Source organism: Salminus brasiliensis, chromosome 3 (assembly GCF_030463535.1).
Source record: "Salminus brasiliensis chromosome 3, fSalBra1.hap2, whole genome shotgun sequence".
Taxonomy (NCBI): domain Eukaryota; kingdom Metazoa; phylum Chordata; class Actinopteri; order Characiformes; family Bryconidae; genus Salminus; species Salminus brasiliensis.
The window spans coordinates 51,377,003-51,392,509 of record NC_132880.1 but is presented as its reverse complement, the minus strand read 5'-3'; the positions used below and the strand labels follow the sequence as shown (position 1 = coordinate 51,392,509).

The following is a 15,507-nucleotide window of genomic DNA, read 5'->3' as shown; positions in this document are numbered from 1 at the left end:
CAGGAATGTTTTATTGTTGTTGTGTTGCTTAAATAAAAAATAGCAAAGCCAACAACACCATAACTTCGCAGTCGAATAATATTAGCCCTAATAATCATTTCTGTGTTACCTGCGTGCGACGTGCGCATCCTCCTCCAGCAAGGTTTACTAGCCCTAACAACAAGCTTGTGGAACAACACTATTCGTATGCGCCCATATGACAACCATATTTCTAACAACGCTGCAACATGTGACGTGGCAGCTGTGGAAAGGCTGGCAAACACGTTCGTTAAGCATGGCTCGTTGGTCTAGGGGTATGATTCTCGCTTTGGGTGCGAGAGGTCCCGGGTTCAAATCCCGGACGAGCCCTGCTTTTACTGAGAAAGGTCTGACCATCAGTGAATGTAGGGCCCGTCCAGCAATGCAGGAGCAGAGAGAGACTTACAGGTGAACTACCTGAGTGATAGGCACCGCGCTGTCCTCTCCTGTAGGTAATTTCAAACCCTGTACGACTCACCTGCTGAATTAACCATCAACGCCAATCATGATCTGAATCAGCTTAGAGGAGGAAAATGACCAAACCTACAAAAAGGCCTCAGAAGAAGTTTCAGCTACAGCAGTGAATGTTTCCTAATGACTACAGATGTAGTTATTCATGGAACCCTGAACGATGTGCCAGCATTACCAGCATGTCCGCTCCGTCCCACCAGTATGACCAGCTTAATGAAACGATATGTCAGTAGTGAGAGTTGATGATTAGTAGAGAGTGAAAGAAGTTTAGAGCTGCTAGGTTGTTGTTTTAGTACATTAAGAAATGTTGTGATCTAACGGACTCTGTCTAACAGTCACTGATAGATGGTGCTACAACTAGACTCCATGTGGAGGAGGCCTCTAACTGCTGAGACGTGGCAATCCTGAAAAACTATGAACGGTTACTCTGTGTCTGGCTCGTTGGTCTAGGGGTATGATTCTCGCTTAGGGTGCGAGAGGTCCCGGGTTCAAATCCCGGACGAGCCCTGCTCTTTTGTGTGCAGACTGAAACCGTAGAGCAGTGAGAAACTGGGATCAACTAACAGTTTATCTCTTGAAAGAAGTTTATTAATGACCTGCTATACCCCATCAGAACTTCCACTCAGCGAAATCCTTATTATTATCATCTTAGCAATATGCTACCCAAAGGGACTGAGTAGGAATAAATGATAATAATCATTCTTCTTCTTCGTATTATTATTATTATTATTATTATTATTATTATTATTATTATTATTAATATTATTCTCATTATATATCTTCTTATTTTTAACATAGACCATAGCTGAAGCTTTTGAAAAAGTTCTGGAAAATACACGATTTGAGCTTGCCCGTCTGGCTCGTTGGTCTAGGGGTATGATTCTCGCTTCGGGTGCGAGAGGTCCCGGGTTCAAATCCCGGACGAGCCCGGCTTTTAAGGTTATCATAGATGGACTATCAATCAACACTGTTCACTGACTGGAACCATACAGTAAAACTGTGCTCTCGAGGTTCTTCTGCATATCCACTGCTCTTTAGTGTGTCCCTCTGGAAGCTGCGTGTGAACACCTTACTTAGTTTTAGTGGAGGATGCCGTATTGACCCGGCTTCAGTCATAGATAGCTAGCATCTAAGGAGAACATTAAGAAAACAACTTTAATATGAAGTCTGTTTAATTTTTCAAATATTTTAAGTTCAGTAAAAAACATCAATATTGTAATGACAAAGGGTCTGGAATGTGGCTTCCACTCCACCTGAATCCGTGTTTTAGAGATTGTGCACTTCCAGTAGTCACTGATAGATGGCGCTCAGGCTACAAAAACACTTTTCCCCCAACCTCTGGCTCCTTGGTCTAGGGGTATGATTCTCGCTTAGGGTGCGAGAGGTCCCGGGTTCAAATCCCGGACGAGCCCTGCTCGTTTTTTTTGCCGGACACGATGGCGACATTAACGGTCGTCTGGTACGTGCCAAAATCTCAATATATAACTATTACATGAAAACACACACACAAATAAAAAAAAAACAACAACAGAAAAATAGCAACCTAATTTAGTCTCTCCTCAACTTCAATACACTCAACGTAAAAATGAGGCCAAGAAACAGACGAGCGAGCAGGTCACGATCAGGGCTGCACTCCTGCTGCAGTGGGGACCTGTGTGTCCAGGGCGCTGGGGGAGGTGACGACCGGAGAAGCAGCCAGGTGGACGCAATGCCTCCTAGACGAGAACGACTTGTTAGAAATCAGAAAAGACTCGGCTTGATATGTTTATCAGATTAGATTAATAGTTCAGTAAATGTAATATATATTTAAACATCAGTCAAGTACACTCTATATTGACTAAAATAATGGGACACAACTCATTTAATGTTTTCTTCTGAAATCAAGGGTATTAAAAAGAGTTGATTCTGATTTTGTTGGAGTAGCTGTCTCTACTGTCCAGAAAAGAAGGTTTTCTACTAGATTTGGAGCATTACCAAGCCCGGAGTGGTTCATCGGGAGATTCGGGAGGATTCCAGATGGGCTGGTTCATGTCATATATTCATACACTTTATAAGTAAAGTTTTGCATATGACACTTTAGTTTTTTGGATGTCAATGTCAGGGACCTTTATTTATTTATACAAAATGCATTTATTTAATGTTTAATGTTTATCTAAATGTTATTTTTGTTATTATGCAAACGGTAGTCCCGACCTTACAATCTGGTTGGTTGAGAAGCGCTCTTACCGTACTGATATTTGTGATAATAGCACAGCTTTTTCACACCAACTTAAAATAACAAACAAACAACTAACTGAATAAATAAATCATCTTTAAATTCTTCATGATTTTATCGCTAATTTCGTTTTTTGTTTATTCCAAACATATATTAGTTGGTAGTCTTATGGCTGGTCAGGAATGTTTTATTGTTGTTGTGTTGCTTAAATAAAAAATAGCAAAGCCAACAACACCATAACTTCGCAGTCGAATAATATTAGCCCTAATAATCATTTCTGTGTTACCTGCGTGCGACGTGCGCATCCTCCTCCAGCAAGGTTTACTAGCCCTAACAACAAGCTTGTGGAACAACACTATTCGTATGCGCCCATATGACAACCATATTTCTAACAACGCTGCAACATGTGACGTGGCAGCTGTGGAAAGGCTAGCAAACACGTTCGTTAAGCATGGCTCGTTGGTCTAGGGGTTTGATTCTCGCTTTGGGTGCGAGAGGTCCCGGGTTCAAATCCCGGACGAGCCCTGCTTTTACTGAGAAAGGTCTGACCATCAGTGAATGTAGGGCCGGTCCAGCAATGCAGGAGCAGAGAGAGACTTACAGGTGAACTACCTGAGTGATAGGCACCGCGCTGTCCTCTCCTGTAGGTAATTTCAAACCCTGTACGACTCACCTGCTGAATTAACCATCAACGCCAATCATGATCTGAATCAGCTTAGAGGAGGAAAATGACCAAACCTACAAAAAGGCCTCAGAAGAAGTTTCAGCTACAGCAGTGAATGTTTCCTAATGACTACAGATGTAGTTATTCATGGAACCCTGAACGATGTGCCAGCATTACCAGCATGTCCGCTCCGTCCCACCAGTATGACCAGCTTAATGAAACGATATGTCAGTAGTGAGAGTTGATGATTAGTAGAGAGTGAAAGAAGTTTAGAGCTGCTAGGTTGTTGTTTTAGTACATTAAGAAATGTTGTGATCTAACGGACTCTGTCTAACAGTCACTGATAGATGGTGCTACAACTAGACTCCATGTGGAGGAGGCCTCTAACTGCTGAGACGTGGCAATCCTGAAAAACTATGAACGGTTACTCTGTGTCTGGCTCGTTGGTCTAGGGGTATGATTCTCGCTTAGGGTGCGAGAGGTCCCGGGTTCAAATCCCGGACGAGCCCTGCTCTTTTGTGTGCAGACTGAAACCGTAGAGCAGTGAGAAACTGGGATCAACTAACAGTTTATCTCTTGAAAGAAGTTTATTAATGACCTGCTATACCCCATCAGAACTTCCACTCAGCGAAATCCTTGTTATTATCATCTTAGCAATATGCTACCCAAAGGGACTGAGTAGGAATAAATGATAATAATCATTCTTCTTCTTCGTATTATTATTATTATTATTATTATTATTATTATTATTATTATTATTAATATTATTCTCATTATATATCTTCTTATTTTTAACATAGACCGTAGCTGAAGCTTTTGAAAAAGTTCTGGAAAATACACGATTTGAGCTTGCCCGTCTGGCTCGTTGGTCTAGGGGTATGATTCTCGCTTCGGGTGCGAGAGGTCCCGGGTTCAAATCCCGGACGAGCCCGGCTTTTAAGGTTATCATAGATGGACTATCAATCAACACTGTTCACTGACTGGGACCATACAGTAAAACTGTGCTCTCGAGGTTCTTCTGCATATCCACTGCTCTTTAGTGTGTCCCTCTGGAAGCTGCGTGTGAACACCTTACTTAGTTTTAGTGGAGGATGCCGTATTGACCCGGCTTCAGTCATAGATAGCTAGCATCTAAGGAGAACATTAAGAAAACAACTTTAATATGAAGTCTGTTTAATTTTTCAAATATTTTAAGTTCAGTAAAAAACATCAATATTGTAATGACAAAGGGTCTGGAATGTGGCTTCCACTCCACCTGAATACGTGTTTTAGAGATTGTGCACTTCCAGTAGTCACTGATAGATGGCGCTCAGGCTACAAAAACACTTTCCCCCAACCTCTGGCTCGTTGGTCTAGGGGTATGATTCTCGCTTAGGGTGCGAGAGGTCCCGGGTTCAAATCCCGGACGAGCCCTGCTCGTTTTTTTTGCCGGACACGATGGCGACATTAACGGTCGTCTGGTACGTGCCAAAATCTCAATATATAACTATTACATGAAAACACACACACAAATAAAAAAAAAACAACAACAGAAAAATAGCAACCTAATTTAGTCTCTCCTCAACTTCAATACACTCAACGTAAAAATGAGGCCAAGAAACAGACGAGCGAGCAGGTCACGATCAGGGCTGCACTCCTGCTGCAGTGGGGACCTGTGTGTCCAGGGCGCTGGGGGAGGTGACGACCGGAGAAGCAGCCAGGTGGACGCAATGCCTCCTAGACGAGAACGACTTGTTAGAAATCAGAAAAGACTCGGCTTGGTATGTTTATCAGATTAGATTAATAGTTCAGTAAATGTAATATATATTTAAACATCAGTCAAGTACACTCTATATTGACTAAAATAATGGGACACAACTCATTTAATGTTTTCTTCTGAAATCAAGGGTATTAAAAAGAGTTGATTCTGATTTTGTTGGAGTAGCTGTCTCTACTGTCCAGAGAAGAAGGTTTTCTACTAGATTTGGAGCATTACCAAGCCCGGAGTGGTTCATCGGGAGATTCGGGAGGATTCCAGATGGGCTGGTTCATGTCATATATTCATACACTTTATAAGTAAAGTTTTGCATATGACACTTTAGTTTTTTGGATGTCAATGTCAGGGACCTTTATTTATTTATACAAAATGCATTTATTTAATGTTTAATGTTTATCTAAATGTTATTTTTGTTATTATGCAAACGGTAGTCCCGACCTTACAATCTGGTTGGTTGAGAAGCGCTCTTACCGTACTGATATTTGTGATAATAGCACAGCTTTTTCACACCAACTTAAAATAACAAACAAACAACTAACTGAATAAATAAATCATCTTTAAATTCTTCATGATTTTATCGCTAATTTCGTTTTTTGTTTATTCCAAACATATATTAGTTGGTAGTCTTATGGCTGGTCAGGAATGTTTTATTGTTGTTGTGTTGCTTAAATAAAAAATAGCAAAGCCAACAACACCATAACTTCGCAGTCGAATAATATTAGCCCTAATAATCATTTCTGTGTTACCTGCGTGCGACGTGCGCATCCTCCTCCAGCAAGGTTTACTAGCCCTAACAACAAGCTTGTGGAACAACACTATTCGTATGCGCCCATATGACAACCATATTTCTAACAACGCTGCAACATGTGACGTGGCAGCTGTGGAAAGGCTGGCAAACACGTTCGTTAAGCATGGCTCGTTGGTCTAGGGGTATGATTCTCGCTTTGGGTGCGAGAGGTCCCGGGTTCAAATCCCGGACGAGCCCTGCTTTTACTGAGAAAGGTCTGACCATCAGTGAATGTAGGGCCCGTCCAGCAATGCAGGAGCAGAGAGAGACTTACAGGTGAACTACCTGAGTGATAGGCACCGCGCTGTCCTCTCCTGTAGGTAATTTCAAACCCTGTACGACTCACCTGCTGAATTAACCATCAACGCCAATCATGATCTGAATCAGCTTAGAGGAGGAAAATGACCAAACCTACAAAAAGGCCTCAGAAGAAGTTTCAGCTACAGCAGTGAATGTTTCCTAATGACTACAGATGTAGTTATTCATGGAACCCTGAACGATGTGCCAGCATTACCAGCATGTCCGCTCCGTCCCACCAGTATGACCAGCTTAATGAAACGATATGTCAGTAGTGAGAGTTGATGATTAGTAGAGAGTGAAAGAAGTTTAGAGCTGCTAGGTTGTTGTTTTAGTACATTAAGAAATGTTGTGATCTAACGGACTCTGTCTAACAGTCACTGATAGATGGTGCTACAACTAGACTCCATGTGGAGGAGGCCTCTAACTGCTGAGACGTGGCAATCCTGAAAAACTATGAACGGTTACTCTGTGTCTGGCTCGTTGGTCTAGGGGTATGATTCTCGCTTAGGGTGCGAGAGGTCCCGGGTTCAAATCCCGGACGAGCCCTGCTCTTTTGTGTGCAGACTGAAACCGTAGAGCAGTGAGAAACTGGGATCAACTAACAGTTTATCTCTTGAAAGAAGTTTATTAATGACCTGCTATACCCCATCAGAACTTCCACTCAGCGAAATCCTTGTTATTATCATCTTAGCAATATGCTACCCAAAGGGACTGAGTAGGAATAAATGATAATAATCATTCTTCTTCTTCGTATTATTATTATTATTATTATTATTATTATTATTATTATTATTAATATTATTCTCATTATATATCTTCTTATTTTTAACATAGACCGTAGCTGAAGCTTTTGAAAAAGTTCTGGAAAATACACGATTTGAGCTTGCCCGTCTGGCTCGTTGGTCTAGGGGTATGATTCTCGCTTCGGGTGCGAGAGGTCCCGGGTTCAAATCCCGGACGAGCCCGGCTTTTAAGGTTATCATAGATGGACTATCAATCAACACTGTTCACTGACTGGAACCATACAGTAAAACTGTGCTCTCGAGGTTCTTCTGCATATCCACTGCTCTTTAGTGTGTCCCTCTGGAAGCTGCGTGTGAACACCTTACTTAGTTTTAGTGGAGGATGCCGTATTGACCCGGCTTCAGTCATAGATAGCTAGCATCTAAGGAGAACATTAAGAAAACAACTTTAATATGAAGTCTGTTTAATTTTTCAAATATTTTAAGTTCAGTAAAAAACATCAATATTGTAATGACAAAGGGTCTGGAATGTGGCTTCCACTCCACCTGAATCCGTGTTTTAGAGATTGTGCACTTCCAGTAGTCACTGATAGATGGCGCTCAGGCTACAAAAACACTTTTCCCCCAACCTCTGGCTCGTTGGTCTAGGGGTATGATTCTCGCGTAGGGTGCGAGAGGTCCCGGGTTCAAATCCCGGACGAGCCCTGCTCGTTTTTTTTGCCGGACACGATGGCGACATTAACGGTCGTCTGGTACGTGCCAAAATCTCAATATATAACTATTACATGAAAACACACACACAAATAAAAAAAAAACAACAACAGAAAAATAGCAACCTAATTTAGTCTCTCCTCAACTTCAATACACTCAACGTAAAAATGAGGCCAAGAAACAGACGAGCGAGCAGGTCACGATCAGGGCTGCACTCCTGCTGCAGTGGGGACCTGTGTGTCCAGGGCGCTGGGGGAGGTGACGACCGGAGAAGCAGCCAGGTGGACGCAATGCCTCCTAGACGAGAACGACTTGTTAGAAATCAGAAAAGACTCGGCTTGGTATGTTTATCAGATTAGATTAATAGTTCAGTAAATGTAATATATATTTAAACATCAGTCAAGTACACTCTATATTGACTAAAATAATGGGACACAACTCATTTAATGTTTTCTTCTGAAATCAAGGGTATTAAAAAGAGTTGATTCTGATTTTGTTGGAGTAGCTGTCTCTACTGTCCAGAGAAGAAGGTTTTCTACTAGATTTGGAGCATTACCAAGCCCGGAGTGGTTCATCGGGAGATTCGGGAGGATTCCAGATGGGCTGGTTCATGTCATATATTCATACACTTTATAAGTAAAGTTTTGCATATGACACTTTAGTTTTTTGGATGTCAATGTCAGGGACCTTTATTTATTTATACAAAATGCATTTATTTAATGTTTAATGTTTATCTAAATGTTATTTTTGTTATTATACAAACGGTAGTCCCGACTTTACAATCTGGTTGGTTGAGAAGCGCTCTTACCGTGCTGATATTTGTGATAATAGCACAGTTTTTTCACATCAACTTAAAATAACAAACAAACAACTAACTGAATAAATAAGTCATCTTTAAATTCTTCATGATTTTATCGCTAATTTCGTTTTTTGTTTATTCCAAACATATATTAGTTGGTAGTCTTATGGCTGGTCAGGAATGTTTTATTGTTGTTGTGTTGCTTAAATAAAAAATAGCAAAGCCAACAACACCATAACTTCGCAGTCGAATAATATTAGCCCTAATAATCATTTCTGTGTTACCTGCGTGCGACGTGCGCATCCTCCTCCAGCAAGGTTTACTAGCCCTAACAACAAGCTTGTGGAACAACACTATTCGTATGCGCCCATATGACAACCATATTTCTAACAACGCTGCAACATGTGACGTGGCAGCTGTGGAAAGGCTAGCAAACACGTTCGTTAAGCATGGCTCGTTGGTCTAGGGGTATGATTCTCGCTTTGGGTGCGAGAGGTCCCGGGTTCAAATCCCGGACGAGCCCTGCTTTTACTGAGAAAGGTCTGACCATCAGTGAATGTAGGGCCCGTCCAGCAATGCAGGAGCAGAGAGAGACTTACAGGTGAACTACCTGAGTGATAGGCACCGCGCTGTCCTCTCCTGTAGGTAATTTCAAACCCTGTACGACTCACCTGCTGAATTAACCATCAACGCCAATCATGATCTGAATCAGCTTAGAGGAGGAAAATGACCAAACCTACAAAAAGGCCTCAGAAGAAGTTTCAGCTACAGCAGTGAATGTTTCCTAATGACTACAGATGTAGTTATTCATGGAACCCTGAACGATGTGCCAGCATTACCAGCATGTCCGCTCCGTCCCACCAGTATGACCAGCTTAATGAAACGATATGTCAGTAGTGAGAGTTGATGATTAGTAGAGAGTGAAAGAAGTTTAGAGCTGCTAGGTTGTTGTTTTAGTACATTAAGAAATGTTGTGATCTAACGGACTCTGTCTAACAGTCACTGATAGATGGTGCTACAACTAGACTCCATGTGGAGGAGGCCTCTAACTGCTGAGACGTGGCAATCCTGAAAAACTATGAACGGTTACTCTGTGTCTGGCTCGTTGGTCTAGGGGTATGATTCTCGCTTAGGGTGCGAGAGGTCCCGGGTTCAAATCCCGGACGAGCCCTGCTCTTTTGTGTGCAGACTGAAACCGTAGAGCAGTGAGAAACTGGGATCAACTAACAGTTTATCTCTTGAAAGAAGTTTATTAATGACCTGCTATACCCCATCAGAACTTCCACTCAGCGAAATCCTTGTTATTATCATCTTAGCAATATGCTACCCAAAGGGACTGAGTAGGAATAAATGATAATAATCATTCTTCTTCTTCGTATTATTATTATTATTATTATTATTATTATTATTATTATTATTAATATTATTCTCATTATATATCTTCTTATTTTTAACATAGACCGTAGCTGAAGCTTTTGAAAAAGTTCTGGAAAATACACGATTTGAGCTTGCCCGTCTGGCTCGTTGGTCTAGGGGTATGATTCTCGCTTCGGGTGCGAGAGGTCCCGGGTTCAAATCCCGGACGAGCCCGGCTTTTAAGGTTATCATAGATGGACTATCAATCAACACTGTTCACTGACTGGAACCATACAGTAAAACTGTGCTCTCGAGGTTCTTCTGCATATCCACTGCTCTTTAGTGTGTCCCTCTGGAAGCTGCGTGTGAACACCTTACTTAGTTTTAGTGGAGGATGCCGTATTGACCCGGCTTCAGTCATAGATAGCTAGCATCTAAGGAGAACATTAAGAAAACAACTTTAATATGAAGTCTGTTTAATTTTTCAAATATTTTAAGTTCAGTAAAAAACATCAATATTGTAATGACAAAGGGTCTGGAATGTGGCTTCCACTCCACCTGAATCCGTGTTTTAGAGATTGTGCACTTCCAGTAGTCACTGATAGATGGCGCTCAGGCTACAAAAACACTTTTCCCCCAAGCTCTGGCTCGTTGGTCTAGGGGTGTGATTCTCGCTTAGGGTGCGAGAGGTCCCGGGTTCAAATCCCGGACGAGCCCTGCTCGTTTTTTTGCCGGACACGATGGCGACATTAACGGTCGTCTGGTACGTGCCAAAATCTCGATATATAACTATTACAAGAAAACACACACACAAATAAAAAAAAAACAACAACAGAAAAATAGCAACCTAATTTAGTCTCTCCTCAACTTCAATACACTCAACGTAAAAATGAGGCCAAGAAACAGACGAGCGAGCAGGTCACGATCAGGGCTGCACTCCTGCTGCAGTGGGGACCTGTGTGTCCAGGGCGCTGGGGGAGGTGACGACCGGAGAAGCAGCCAGGTGGACGCAATGCCTCCTAGACGAGAACGACTTGTTAGAAATCAGAAAAGACTCGGCTTGGTATGTTTATCAGATTAGATTAATAGTTCAGTAAATGTAATATATATTTAAACATCAGTCAAGTACACTCTATATTGACTAAAATAATGGGACACAACTCATTTAATGTTTTCTTCTGAAATCAAGGGTATTAAAAAGAGTTGATTCTGATTTTGTTGGAGTAGCTGTCTCTACTGTCCAGAGAAGAAGGTTTTCTACTAGATTTGGAGCATTACCAAGCCCGGAGTGGTTCATCGGGAGATTCGGGAGGATTCCAGATGGGCTGGTTCATGTCATATATTCATACACTTTATAAGTAAAGTTTTGCATATGACACTTTAGTTTTTTGGATGTCAATGTCAGGGACCTTTATTTATTTATACAAAATGCATTTATTTAATGTTTAATGTTTATCTAAATGTTATTTTTGTTATTATGCAAACGGTAGTCCCGACCTTACAATCTGGTTGGTTGAGAAGCGCTCTTACCGTACTGATATTTGTGATAATAGCACAGCTTTTTCACACCAACTTAAAATAACAAACAAACAACTAACTGAATAAATAAAACATCTTTAAATTCTTCATGATTTTATCGCTAATTTCGTTTTTTGTTTATTCCAAACATATATTAGTTGGTAGTCTTATGGCTGGTCAGGAATGTTTTATTGTTGTTGTGTTGCTTAAATAAAAAATAGCAAAGCCAACAACACCATAACTTCGCAGTCGAATAATATTAGCCCTAATAATCATTTCTGTGTTACCTGCGTGCGACGTGCGCATCCTCCTCCAGCAAGGTTTACTAGCCCTAACAACAAGCTTGTGGAACAACACTATTCGTATGCGCCCATATGACAACCATATTTCTAACAACGCTGCAACATGTGACGTGGCAGCTGTGGAAAGGCTAGCAAACACGTTCGTTAAGCATGGCTCGTTGGTCTAGGGGTATGATTCTCGCTTTGGGTGCGAGAGGTCCCGGGTTCAAATCCCGGACGAGCCCTGCTTTTACTGAGAAAGGTCTGACCATCAGTGAATGTAGGGCCCGTCCAGCAATGCAGGAGCAGAGAGAGACTTACAGGTGAACTACCTGAGTGATAGGCACCGCGCTGTCCTCTCCTGTAGGTAATTTCAAACCCTGTACGACTCACCTGCTGAATTAACCATCAACGCCAATCATGATCTGAATCAGCTTAGAGGAGGAAAATGACCAAACCTACAAAAAGGCCTCAGAAGAAGTTTCAGCTACAGCAGTGAATGTTTCCTAATGACTACAGATGTAGTTATTCATGGAACCCTGAACGATGTGCCAGCATTACCAGCATGTCCGCTCCGTCCCACCAGTATGACCAGCTTAATGAAACGATATGTCAGTAGTGAGAGTTGATGATTAGTAGAGAGTGAAAGAAGTTTAGAGCTGCTAGGTTGTTGTTTTAGTACATTAAGAAATGTTGTGATCTAACGGACTCTGTCTAACAGTCACTGATAGATGGTGCTACAACTAGACTCCATGTGGAGGAGGCCTCTAACTGCTGAGACGTGGCAATCCTGAAAAACTATGAACGGTTACTCTTTGTCTGGCTTGTTGGTCTAGGGGTATGATTCTCGCTTAGGGTGCGAGAGGTCCCGGGTTCAAATCCCGGACGAGCCCTGCTCTTTTGTGTGCAGACTGAAACCGTAGAGCAGTGAGAAACTGGGATCAACTAACAGTTTATCTCTTGAAAGAAGTTTATTAATGACCTGCTATACCCCATCAGAACTTCCACTCAGCGAAATCCTTATTATTATCATCTTAGCAATATGCTACCCAAAGGGACTGAGTAGGAATAAATGATAATAATCATTCTTCTTCTTCGTATTATTATTATTATTATTATTATTATTATTATTATTATTATTATTAATATTATTCTCATTATATATCTTCTTATTTTTAACATAGACCGTAGCTGAAGCTTTTGAAAAAGTTCTGGAAAATACACGATTTGAGCTTGCCCGTCTGGCTCGTTGGTCTAGGGGTATGATTCTCGCTTCGGGTGCGAGAGGTCCCGGGTTCAAATCCCGGACGAGCCCGGCTTTTAAGGTTATCATAGATGGACTATCAATCAACACTGTTCACTGACTGGAACCATACAGTAAAACTGTGCTCTCGAGGTTCTTCTGCATATCCACTGCTCTTTAGTGTGTCCCTCTGGAAGCTGCGTGTGAACACCTTACTTAGTTTTAGTGGAGGATGCCGTATTGACCCGGCTTCAGTCATAGATAGCTAGCATCTAAGGAGAACATTAAGAAAACAACTTTAATATGAAGTCTGTTTAATTTTTCAAATATTTTAAGTTCAGTAAAAAACATCAATATTGTAATGACAAAGGGTCTGGAATGTGGCTTCCACTCCACCTGAATCCGTGTTTTAGAGATTGTGCACTTCCAGTAGTCACTGATAGATGGCGCTCAGGCTACAAAAACACTTTTCCCCCAACCTCTGGCTCGTTGGTCTAGGGGTATGATTCTCGCGTAGGGTGCGAGAGGTCCCGGGTTCAAATCCCGGACGAGCCCTGCTCGTTTTTTTTGCCGGACACGATGGCGACATTAACGGTCGTCTGGTACGTGCCAAAATCTCAATATATAACTATTACATGAAAACACACACACAAATAAAAAAAAAACAACAACAGAAAAATAGCAACCTAATTTAGTCTCTCCTCAACTTCAATACACTCAACGTAAAAATGAGGCCAAGAAACAGACGAGCGAGCAGGTCACGATCAGGGCTGCACTCCTGCTGCAGTGGGGACCTGTGTGTCCAGGGCGCTGGGGGAGGTGACGACCGGAGAAGCAGCCAGGTGGACGCAATGCCTCCTAGACGAGAACGACTTGTTAGAAATCAGAAAAGACTCGGCTTGGTATGTTTATCAGATTAGATTAATAGTTCAGTAAATGTAATATATATTTAAACATCAGTCAAGTACACTCTATATTGACTAAAATAATGGGACACAACTCATTTAATGTTTTCTTCTGAAATCAAGGGTATTAAAAAGAGTTGATTCTGATTTTGTTGGAGTAGCTGTCTCTACTGTCCAGAGAAGAAGGTTTTCTACTAGATTTGGAGCATTACCAAGCCCGGAGTGGTTCATCGGGAGATTCGGGAGGATTCCAGATGGGCTGGTTCATGTCATATATTCATACACTTTATAAGTAAAGTTTTGCATATGACACTTTAGTTTTTTGGATGTCAATGTCAGGGACCTTTATTTATTTATACAAAATGCATTTATTTAATGTTTAATGTTTATCTAAATGTTATTTTTGTTATTATGCAAACGGTAGTCCCGACCTTACAATCTGGTTGGTTGAGAAGCGCTCTTACCGTACTGATATTTGTGATAATAGCACAGCTTTTTCACACCAACTTAAAATAACAAACAAACAACTAACTGAATAAATAAAACATCTTTAAATTCTTCATGATTTTATCGCTAATTTCGTTTTTTGTTTATTCCAAACATATATTAGTTGGTAGTCTTATGGCTGGTCAGGAATGTTTTATTGTTGTTGTGTTGCTTAAATAAAAAATAGCAAAGCCAACAACACCATAACTTCGCAGTCGAATAATATTAGCCCTAATAATCATTTCTGTGTTACCTGCGTGCGACGTGCGCATCCTCCTCCAGCAAGGTTTACTAGCCCTAACAACAAGCTTGTGGAACAACACTATTCGTATGCGCCCATATGACAACCATATTTCTAACAACGCTGCAACATGTGACGTGGCAGCTGTGGAAAGGCTAGCAAACACGTTCGTTAAGCATGGCTCGTTGGTCTAGGGGTATGATTCTCGCTTTGGGTGCGAGAGGTCCCGGGTTCAAATCCCGGACGAGCCCTGCTTTTACTGAGAAAGGTCTGACCATCAGTGAATGTAGGGCCCGTCCAGCAATGCAGGAGCAGAGAGAGACTTACAGGTGAACTACCTGAGTGATAGGCACCGCGCTGTCCTCTCCTGTAGGTAATTTCAAACCCTGTACGACTCACCTGCTGAATTAACCATCAACGCCAATCATGATCTGAATCAGCTTAGAGGAGGAAAATGACCAAACCTACAAAAAGGCCTCAGAAGAAGTTTCAGCTACAGCAGTGAATGTTTCCTAATGACTACAGATGTAGTTATTCATGGAACCCTGAACGATGTGCCAGCATTACCAGCATGTCCGCTCCGTCCCACCAGTATGACCAGCTTAATGAAACGATATGTCAGTAGTGAGAGTTGATGATTAGTAGAGAGTGAAAGAAGTTTAGAGCTGCTAGGTTGTTGTTTTAGTACATTAAGAAATGTTGTGATCTAACGGACTCTGTCTAACAGTCACTGATAGATGGTGCTACAACTAGACTCCATGTGGAGGAGGCCTCTAACTGCTGAGACGTGGCAATCCTGAAAAACTATGAACGGTTACTCTTTGTCTGGCTTGTTGGTCTAGGGGTATGATTCTCGCTTAGGGTGCGAGAGGTCCCGGGTTCAAATCCCGGACGAGCCCTGCTCTTTTGTGTGCAGACTGAAACCGTAGAGCAGTGAGAAACTGGGATCAACTAACAGTTTATCTCTTGAAAGAAGTTTATTAATGACCTGCTATACCCCATCAGAACTTCCA

At 41.7% G+C, this 15,507-nt stretch overlaps 22 non-coding genes across 22 annotated transcripts; all 22 read left to right on the top strand.

Annotated features, from left to right (window-relative positions):
• The first annotated feature begins 276 nt into the window (after nt 1–276).
• On the top strand, nt 277–348 carry trnap-ugg (transfer RNA proline (anticodon UGG)). Its single transcript has one exon. It is a non-coding gene; the product is annotated as a tRNA-Pro (tRNA).
• A 576-nt stretch (nt 349–924) lies between these two features.
• Nucleotides 925–996, top strand: trnap-agg (transfer RNA proline (anticodon AGG)). Its single transcript has one exon. It is a non-coding gene; the product is annotated as a tRNA-Pro (tRNA).
• A 350-nt stretch (nt 997–1,346) lies between these two features.
• trnap-cgg (transfer RNA proline (anticodon CGG)) lies at nt 1,347–1,418 on the top strand. Its single transcript has one exon. It is a non-coding gene; the product is annotated as a tRNA-Pro (tRNA).
• A 411-nt stretch (nt 1,419–1,829) lies between these two features.
• trnap-agg (transfer RNA proline (anticodon AGG)) lies at nt 1,830–1,901 on the top strand. Its single transcript has one exon. It is a non-coding gene; the product is annotated as a tRNA-Pro (tRNA).
• A 1,256-nt stretch (nt 1,902–3,157) lies between these two features.
• trnap-ugg (transfer RNA proline (anticodon UGG)) lies at nt 3,158–3,229 on the top strand. Its single transcript has one exon. It is a non-coding gene; the product is annotated as a tRNA-Pro (tRNA).
• A 576-nt stretch (nt 3,230–3,805) lies between these two features.
• Nucleotides 3,806–3,877, top strand: trnap-agg (transfer RNA proline (anticodon AGG)). Its single transcript has one exon. It is a non-coding gene; the product is annotated as a tRNA-Pro (tRNA).
• Nucleotides 3,878–4,227: 350 nt separating this feature from the next.
• Nucleotides 4,228–4,299, top strand: trnap-cgg (transfer RNA proline (anticodon CGG)). The gene has a single exon. It is a non-coding gene; the product is annotated as a tRNA-Pro (tRNA).
• A 410-nt stretch (nt 4,300–4,709) lies between these two features.
• On the top strand, nt 4,710–4,781 carry trnap-agg (transfer RNA proline (anticodon AGG)). Its single transcript has one exon. It is a non-coding gene; the product is annotated as a tRNA-Pro (tRNA).
• A 1,256-nt stretch (nt 4,782–6,037) lies between these two features.
• trnap-ugg (transfer RNA proline (anticodon UGG)) lies at nt 6,038–6,109 on the top strand. The gene has a single exon. It is a non-coding gene; the product is annotated as a tRNA-Pro (tRNA).
• A 576-nt stretch (nt 6,110–6,685) lies between these two features.
• Nucleotides 6,686–6,757, top strand: trnap-agg (transfer RNA proline (anticodon AGG)). The gene has a single exon. It is a non-coding gene; the product is annotated as a tRNA-Pro (tRNA).
• A 347-nt stretch (nt 6,758–7,104) lies between these two features.
• trnap-cgg (transfer RNA proline (anticodon CGG)) lies at nt 7,105–7,176 on the top strand. The gene has a single exon. It is a non-coding gene; the product is annotated as a tRNA-Pro (tRNA).
• A 411-nt stretch (nt 7,177–7,587) lies between these two features.
• Nucleotides 7,588–7,659, top strand: trnap-agg (transfer RNA proline (anticodon AGG)). The gene has a single exon. It is a non-coding gene; the product is annotated as a tRNA-Pro (tRNA).
• A 1,256-nt stretch (nt 7,660–8,915) lies between these two features.
• On the top strand, nt 8,916–8,987 carry trnap-ugg (transfer RNA proline (anticodon UGG)). Its single transcript has one exon. It is a non-coding gene; the product is annotated as a tRNA-Pro (tRNA).
• A 576-nt stretch (nt 8,988–9,563) lies between these two features.
• On the top strand, nt 9,564–9,635 carry trnap-agg (transfer RNA proline (anticodon AGG)). The gene has a single exon. It is a non-coding gene; the product is annotated as a tRNA-Pro (tRNA).
• A 347-nt stretch (nt 9,636–9,982) lies between these two features.
• On the top strand, nt 9,983–10,054 carry trnap-cgg (transfer RNA proline (anticodon CGG)). The gene has a single exon. It is a non-coding gene; the product is annotated as a tRNA-Pro (tRNA).
• A 411-nt stretch (nt 10,055–10,465) lies between these two features.
• On the top strand, nt 10,466–10,537 carry trnap-agg (transfer RNA proline (anticodon AGG)). Its single transcript has one exon. It is a non-coding gene; the product is annotated as a tRNA-Pro (tRNA).
• A 1,255-nt stretch (nt 10,538–11,792) lies between these two features.
• Nucleotides 11,793–11,864, top strand: trnap-ugg (transfer RNA proline (anticodon UGG)). The gene has a single exon. It is a non-coding gene; the product is annotated as a tRNA-Pro (tRNA).
• Nucleotides 11,865–12,440: 576 nt separating this feature from the next.
• On the top strand, nt 12,441–12,512 carry trnap-agg (transfer RNA proline (anticodon AGG)). Its single transcript has one exon. It is a non-coding gene; the product is annotated as a tRNA-Pro (tRNA).
• A 350-nt stretch (nt 12,513–12,862) lies between these two features.
• On the top strand, nt 12,863–12,934 carry trnap-cgg (transfer RNA proline (anticodon CGG)). Its single transcript has one exon. It is a non-coding gene; the product is annotated as a tRNA-Pro (tRNA).
• Nucleotides 12,935–13,345: 411 nt separating this feature from the next.
• On the top strand, nt 13,346–13,417 carry trnap-agg (transfer RNA proline (anticodon AGG)). The gene has a single exon. It is a non-coding gene; the product is annotated as a tRNA-Pro (tRNA).
• Nucleotides 13,418–14,673: 1,256 nt separating this feature from the next.
• trnap-ugg (transfer RNA proline (anticodon UGG)) lies at nt 14,674–14,745 on the top strand. Its single transcript has one exon. It is a non-coding gene; the product is annotated as a tRNA-Pro (tRNA).
• A 576-nt stretch (nt 14,746–15,321) lies between these two features.
• Nucleotides 15,322–15,393, top strand: trnap-agg (transfer RNA proline (anticodon AGG)). The gene has a single exon. It is a non-coding gene; the product is annotated as a tRNA-Pro (tRNA).
• The last annotated feature ends 114 nt before the right edge of the window (nt 15,394–15,507 follow it).